The sequence below is a fragment of the Microtus ochrogaster genome, linkage group LG8, assembly GCF_000317375.1.
Source record: "Microtus ochrogaster isolate Prairie Vole_2 linkage group LG8, MicOch1.0, whole genome shotgun sequence".
Lineage (NCBI taxonomy): Eukaryota > Metazoa > Chordata > Mammalia > Rodentia > Cricetidae > Microtus > Microtus ochrogaster.
In genome coordinates this window covers 14,800,569-14,808,600 of record NC_022033.1, presented here as the reverse complement: position 1 = coordinate 14,808,600, position 8,032 = coordinate 14,800,569, and the positions used below count along the sequence as shown (strand labels likewise).

The 8,032-nt window shown below is 47.4% G+C and overlaps 1 protein-coding gene across 2 annotated transcripts in view; it reads left to right on the top strand.

The window, feature by feature from the left end:
• The first annotated feature begins 2,320 nt into the window (after window positions 1-2,320).
• The window catches only part of Pkig (cAMP-dependent protein kinase inhibitor gamma), a 31,908-nt gene continuing 26,196 nt past the window's right edge, over window positions 2,321-8,032 (top strand). Inside the window, exon 1 of one of the 2 annotated variants that reach the window (XM_005362953.3) lies at window positions 2,321-2,445. The gene's annotated coding sequence lies outside the window, so the exon portion shown is untranslated. Of the gene's footprint in view, window positions 2,446-2,571; window positions 2,598-8,032 lie in introns of those variants that run through there. The other variant, XM_026787239.1, reaches the window with a different exon arrangement.

Genomic DNA, 8,032 nt, shown 5'->3' with positions numbered 1-8,032 from the left:
TACTTTCAGATGTAAATCTCAATATTATGTTTCTCAGTCGTTTAAACAAGCAGGGCCTTTGTAGCTCTGTGGCACAGAAAACAAGCTGTAAATGTGACATCTCTCTTACAGAGAACTTGGGTAATTCTCAGCACCCCACTGGCTGACAACCATGCTTAACTCCAGTTCCAGGGGATTCCATGTCTTCATCTGACCTATCCACATAGGCACTAGGCACACACATGGTACACGTGCATGCATGTAGTCAAAATATACGGATAAAATAAAATAAATCTAATAAGAAATAAAGTGGAACATGGTTGAGAAAGACACCCAACATAGATCTCTGGCCTCCACATACATGTATGCACACGCGCAGACACCTACATGAAGATGTAGTCACATACAACACACACAAGGAACTTATTAGGGAAAGTGCTGTTGTGATCCCATCCTCCATTGGGCAGCCAAGGCACAAACCGATTGCCCGAGGTCCTCCTCAGAGGAGGGAGGCAGGGCTGGTAGGACCCCACATCTTTGTTGCTCCCACAGTGTTTTCAGGCTGGTGGTTTTTATTCTACCACAGTTCACCAACTTGTTCCAAAGCCTTCTGATTGGCGGACATCCTCCCATGAAGAGCCTGTTTGCTTGAGTACTGATAAGCATCAGAGTTTTCTGAGAACTAATTAAAATTCCTATTTAGTTACAAAGGGCCACAGTCTTCCCTGCTGCCATAAAGAGCTGTGTCCAGCAGAGTTCCATAACTTCCTGTCCCCGTGGAAATAACACACACATAGATTGGCTCTCCCGCTTTGGGTGGAAGTAGTTAAAACCACCCAGCATTTTTGGTAACAAAGCCAATAAGCCCACCCCTTGACTTGATGGACTGGTTGGTGTGTTCCCTTTATCAGGCTGGGTGGGATGTCTGTTTTAAGAATAGCATTGGCACATGTGTGCATTCATTCTTAGTCAGGAGCTAAGAGCCATGGTTTCTAATTCTGGCCCTTTTGTTTTTGAGCTCTGTGACTTTAGGCATATCACATAACTTCCCTGTTTCATCTTCTTATTGAGGGAAGAATATAATAATAATTCTTCTAGGGGTGTCGTGAGAATCAAAATAGATGATGTACAACAGTCTGCCCAGTATTCAGTCTGTACTGTCTGCTGTCTTGGTCTTCTTGTAAGGATCACTTCTCAGGATTCTAAAATGAAGCCGCTAGCATCCCATTTTACAGTTAGGAAAACAGACACACATGCACAGAGAGAGAGAGAGACAGAGAGTGTTATGTAGGGCTCAGACCCTGCTGATCCTGATTCTGACTACTGTTGCTGCTCACAGTCTCTGCCCAGGTCTCCTTGCTTTTCCCCATTTCCCTGACTGAGTACTCTGCTATGCAACGTTCTTGTTATCTAGCCTGACCATTGCTGGGTTTGTCCCTAAGGACAGTTACATTCTCGTACTTGTTTATCTTATCTAGTAGTTTATGTTGTCTCTCTTTATGTCCCCCGGGACGCCTTCAGTGAATTCTTTTGAATTTTCTCCCAGAGAAATGTCTTAGCTCTCTCTTCTGTGAGGGCTCAGGAGCTCACAAATCCAGGCAGGCATCTTGAATCTATAGAAGAAGGGGTTTCTTTTTGCTCAGGCGTGTGGCTGGTAGCCTGGAGTAAAATGATCCAAGATACATTTGGTAATAAGCTCTACACACACTGGCTTACAATGGGATTTCAGGCAGGAAAGAAACCCATGTATCATTTCACTGATGAAACGAAGGTCCAGTGACTTGCTTGAGCCAGAGTCAAGACCTGAAGCCAGTTCTCCAGTGCGTCCTAGCCTGTCCTGTGGGTGTGCATAGGACATAAGGACATACATACTGTGCCTAGCATGTTCCTAGAAAGCTGGAGAAATGAAAGACTTGGAGGACTGGGCAGAGAGGCAGAGATGGAGGAGGCATAGAGAGGTTTCCTGCCTAATTTAGCACATTCCACACCGAAGAAATGGATGGGAGCACGCAGAGCGCAGGCAGCCACAGTCGTCCCCAGTGACTAAATGCCTGGAGGCCTGGGACTGACCAGCCACATAGGAAGCCTTTTGTCACTGAGGCCTCGGTGTTGAAAATTGAAGGAAGGATGTTTGACAAATGTGACGGGCCTGGGATGAAGTTACAGCCTCCTGGCTCATTGTCCAAAGGAAATAGATCTCTCCCGTGGACAGAGATGGAAACTGAGCAAGTGGGTTGAGTGGTTGACATCATCAGGCCGAGAATTGGATTACAACAAATGGGGACTTACTTGGCCAGAGACGTGGGAAACACCCTCTAAAACCTCGAAGTGCTTTTCATTTAGGAGACAGAAAGAGAAAGGGCAGGAACGAGCTGCCTGCTGCTCTCTGTGCGGCCCTCCTTGAACCCTGGCTTCTTACCTTCCGTTCTGACCAGGACCTCTGCCCGCGGAGGAGACTTGGCCCCTGTGAGTACCACTGCACTACTTGTCTACCCCAGCCCAGCCTGCCGCCCACAAAAGGTCTGTTTTTGTGCTGTGATGTGTGGATACTTGCTCCAGACATTACTGCTTTCTCCGTAGCTGTCGAGGGCTGCAGAGTGGGGGCCTCATTCTCACAGGTAGGTAGGCTCCGTCCGCACTGGAGACTCTCTCACCATGTAGCTTCAGCAGACTCCACAGCCTTCAGGGCACCTCCTTGCCCATATAAAGGCTGAAAAGCCAAGTCTGACTCTAGAAATTACTATCTGTAAAATTTTAATAGTTTTATAATTACAAAGGTTTTTTTAAAATTCCAATTTAAAAAGTTTTACAAATTCTTAAAAGACATATCTCACACATATAAAATTGGTATATTAAAACTCCTGATCCTCCTGCTTTCACCTCTCAAGTGCTGGTTGTATGTTAAATTTCGGATACCAACTTGTTTAGGTTCACAAAGGCATTCCCGTATGCTGTAGCAATTGTGTGGAGAGCTCCAGGCTCAGGAGTGATCTTGGACTTTAACTCTGTGCTCTCTTCCTCGACCATATAAACCCTTACGTTTTCCTTCTCTTGGAGCCTGTTTTCAGGTTTTTAAACAAGGCAGGTCACTGCAGAGAGGAAGGAAGGGGCCCTTGTTACCTCTAGGTCCCTCTTTGGGTCTCAACTGAGGTCCTCAGGTGACTAGAGAGGGCTTATGGCATGCTGTGGCCCATCTTCCCAATTATCAGATTAAATTGATTTGATATTTGAAAATTACTATATTGTTTTGTGTATGAGTGTTTTGCCTGCATGTCTACTCAGTATCTGCTTGTACCACTTTCGTGCCTAGTGTCTGCAGAGGCCAGAAGTAGAGTTACAGACAGTTTTGAGCCTCACAGGTTAAATATATTTGAGAAGTTATAACTAAAATGGAAATATCTAGCCTTGGGAAGCAAAACCAGTGATAGAATAGGTGTAGCTCAGCGTGGAGCACTTGTTACCGTGTATATGATCTCCCAGGCTTCCATCCCCAGCACCACAAAAAAATAAAGTCACCATGTAGTAAAGAGCCATCCAAGGAAAGCATATGATCTTCACACGTGTTTGAAACACTCGGATCTGGTTTGTATCTAAATGAAGGGACAAAACCAGGTGATTGTATGTATGTTTCTTTTCTTCTGAGGCTGACCATTATAGCTTTTGAGGCAAAGTGCCCTAGGTTTTTGGTATTTCAAAATGGCTAAAAACTGGCTGAGTGGGAAAATCAAGAGGACCCTGGGCAGGAGACCTGGCTCAGTGAGTAAAGAGTCCTTGCTTGTGTAAGCACAAGGACCTGAGTTCAGATCCCTAGCTTATATGAAAAAGTCAGGTTTAATGGCACTTACGTCAGAACCCTTGGAGGCAAGAGGGCATTGATAGGATCCTCTGGAACTGGAGTTAAAGGTGTTTGTGAACTACTTGGGAACTGGGAACCAAATCTGGGTCCTCTGGAAGAGAAGTAAGTGCTCTTAACTGCTTGAGACATCTTTCCAGCCTCACAATTCCATTCCAACGTAAAACCTGCCACCCTAGGTCTTCTTTTGGCAAGAGAGATGAGAGATGGAGGGGAAATTCCCTGTTCTTGCCTCCCAGCCTTTTCTTTTCATCTGGCGTCTCTGCTGCTGCAGGGTAGGATGTCCACAGCTGGGATGCAGACAAAAGCAAAAGTCAGTTGTTGTTCTGGTCTTGTTAATTCTTTATCTTCAGGGCCATCAGAGACCCGAATCCCCAGGAGGATGTGTTGTTTAGAAATTGTTTGAAGTAAGGTCAGGGTTAAAGGGAGAGTTCTCCCAGCAGCTGGGCATATCTTAAAACTGCAGACTTCCCAGTGGCTGTGCCATACAAGCTGGACTCTACCCTATTGCAAGGGCATTGGGAGGCCTTTCTTCAATGCCTCAGCCCTCAACGTGGGCCCTAGAGCTGGGGACTCTGGATAGGGATCATCCCTCTTTCTCAGGAGGTAATGAGGCCATGATGCTTTGAAAGGTTGGGACTGGGGGTACCAGGTCTCTGCCAGGAAGCAGGATGGAAAGTGGTGAGTGGCATGTCTTCTTCATGTGCAAGGTGAGCATGGCTTTACTTTCTTGTTTGTGCTATCGAGCGCCATTACAGGGCTTTTGCTGATCCGCGCCACTCTGGTGGTGAGTTTAGGGCATCTCGGGAATAGGAAGAGAGTTCTGTGTTGAGCTCCTGTGTGGGTTCCTGTCTTCCTCGAGTGTGTGTTACATGCAAGGCTAGAGCATCTCAGCTGATTCCTTTTCGTCCTTGCAGCACGGATGCAGGGGTTTTCCCATCTTCCAGAAAGAGCTACAGAGATGGGGAGCGACTTGCTCAGATTCTCACCTCTTACAGGTGATAGAGTGCTGAATGAGAGTAGTCTGTCCCTGCCCCAGAGCTGCCGTCCCATCCATATCACCTCCCTGGGGCTCAGTTTCTCTGTCTGCTCGAGGAGGGGTATTGTACCAAAGTCAGAAGTCAGAGTGGTGTTTTATTCTAAACCCACGGCTTAGGCCATGGGCGTAGGTTTGTTACCTTTTCCCACTTAGTTTGCTATACATTGTAGTCTGCTGTCTGCTCCTGGCCCTTCACCACTGTGGGCTTCTGTAATCCCTGGATTTGGTGTGTCTCGTCTACTTGCTTTCAATCTCGAGTTTGGTGGGAAGGCAGTAGAGCATACTTCACTCCTTAGCGCAGATGCCCTGGGCAGACCTCATTCCTCCTCGAGAACCTGACAGTCTTCAGGCAAAGCTGGGATCACACCCAAACCTACCCCACAGGGTGTCGTAGGGGTGGATGAAATACAGTAAATTAGCACCTGTAGATTGGTACCAAACTCTCGAGCTGGGCATGGTAATTCACACTTGTAATCCCTGCACTTGTAAAGCTAAAGCAAGAGGATCGCTGTGCTATAATTTTAGGCTATCCTTAGCCTCAAACCTATGTAGAGTTAGTTCCAAGCTAGCGCCACCACAGCCACCATCACCAAAATGACAAAACCAACAAAATAAAACGGAAGTACATGTGCTAGACTGCTGCTTTACTACACGTAGGAGGATGTTAGTGGACTTGTAGGATAGTGTTTATGTCAGGCTCCCAGTACTGCTTCTTGGCTCTACAAACCAGGCTTCGGGGCTGCTTTCTGTCACCTGGACACCTAATTCTGACCTTCAAGTCAGTTATCAGCACAGAGGCAGGAAGGAAGTGGTGGGTGCTCCTGCCTGGGAGCAGAGAACCCTGGCCTGGCAGCCGCGCCTGTAAGAAGTTGAGCCTACCTACTCTCCGCAGCTGAGCTCAGGCGCCAGACATGATTGCTAAGCACAGTCAGAGGTGGAAACTCTTGCAAACAGTTATTACTCAAGGCTCACAGCTGTGCTTACCACCTCCTGGAAACCCTTCAGCGGTACTTAGGACAGTGGCCTTGCTCCCTCTAAATGCCCTGGCTTCCCTGGGAGTTGCACTGGCTGTGAGGCCAGCAGATTGTGAATGGCAGATTAGAACATAGTGCTCTATGGAGCCAGCAGTTCCAAATGTAAGAGAAGCTTCGCTGGTGTTTGAAGAAATTTTTGCTTCCATTTGGCTCTTTAGGACCAGATGATGGACCTTTGGAGCCCCAGAGAAAGGACACACTTGTGAGAGCTCTAGGTCAGCTCTGGGCAGGGCCTTAGAGTGGTCCCTCTAGTAACTGTAAACGTGTGTTGAGGGGCTCAAAGAATTTGAATCCGCTGGGAAAGACCAAAGACAAAGACTCAATTCAGATTTAGACTAAATGAATTTATTCTTACTGCAGGCAGGACAACAGCCTTAGAGCCAAATCAGGTGCTTGTGTGCCAAAAGGGCTAAGGAAGGGTTTATAAAGGTGGACATCACAGTTTCCTCATCTCTGTGGAACCCACAGCGGGAGGAGGAGAAGGCTTCCCTCCCCTCAGTTGTTTGTCATCCCCCTTTGTACAGTGATAAAGAGACCTTCATCCCAGACCCAGAGCCGTGAGTACCAAAGTCAGAGCAAACGGCTTAGTTACTTCTTATCTCACCTGGCTAGCACCTGCAGGCCACTAGGATCCCACAGGCATTTCAGGACGAAGGTCAACAGCTTTTAGGGGTACCTGATGCTGGGTTAGGTTTCTTAGCCATCACAGGCAGTACCAGACCACCCAGGGAAAAAAAGAAGTATCCTTAATGACTGGGATGGAGTGGTTCCCCCCACCCCCAGGCAGTTTAGGTTAGGGCTGGCTGTCACAGTCCTGCAATACTGAGCACTGGGCTAGAGGGATCGGTGTTTACAGACCCAGCTTTAGTTGTTTTCTTTCTTCTCACCCCTCTTCTTTTTGAGACAGAATCTTTTCAGCTGGCTCAAACTCACTGATAGCTGAAACTGGCCTTTACTAATCTTTCCTCTTCCTTTCCTCCACCTCTTCCTCCCTCGTGCTTGAAATTATAGTATGGTAGCTTGTGCTACCAGACCCTGCTCAAAATCCACACAATTCCTGGGTTGTTGCTGTTGTTTGGTTGGTTGGTTTTGTTGGTATTGTTTTTTTTTTTTTAAATGAAGCATTGATATTTACACCAAGTTCTTGTCAGGCAAGCACTCCACCACAGGAGTGATTAAGGGAAGACAGCAGGGGAGTGAGCAGTTGCTGTGGCCTGTGACAAATGGTCCAAGTGAAATATGTGGAGGGGTTGTGCGCACTGGGCCATGGATCCCTGCAGAAGCTTGAGCTCCAGCTGCTCTGAGCCCACACCCTCTCCAGTTCCTGTGCCGACAGCTTTGCAGCTCTTGTGATGGGAACAGCTGGCAACAGCTGCTGCAGCCAAGGCATGCGCTCCTTCACCTTCCTGTCCCCTGTGCTTCAGAGGAATAGAAGGAACTCTTCCACACAATACATGGATGGCCCAGGACTGGGAACCCCAACTATAAGGATGGGTGACTTGGAATCTCAAGTCACCAGTGGATTTTCTGTTGGTTTGTGTTTATTGTGATGTTCTTCCTTCCCCAGTTACAAACTTTGAACATACTCAAGGAAGGAAAACTAGATGGTGCAGGAAAATATTTAAATCACCACTCCGTGGTTCCACTCCATGGTTTCGCTCCATGGTTCCACTCCGTGGTGTCTAAGTTCCCCTTTAACCTCCTCTCCTCACACTGTCATGTTTCTCCCTGGGCCTAGTGTCCTGTGCATTTGTGTATCTTGGAGGCATGCATGTTCTGGTATTGTTCACATACAGGCAGAACTACCATCTGAGTGGGTAGGGGCTGCCACCTCCATTTGTCCTGCCCTGCTGGTTAAAATCTGGGTGGTGGGCTCCTGAATGGTGCTGTGCTGAGAATATGAAGGGGTAAGACTTAAATTTTTAGTTATTTTAATTTGTTTTGAGACCGAGTCTCACTGTGTAACCCTGGCTGGCCTGGAATTTGATGTGGTGGTGTACACCTTTAATCCCAGCACCGGGGGCGGGGGGCAGGTGGATCTCAGTGAGTTTGAGGCCAACAACTGGTCTACAGAGTGAGCTCCAGGATAGCCAGGACTGTTTCACAGAGAAACCCTGTCTCAACCCT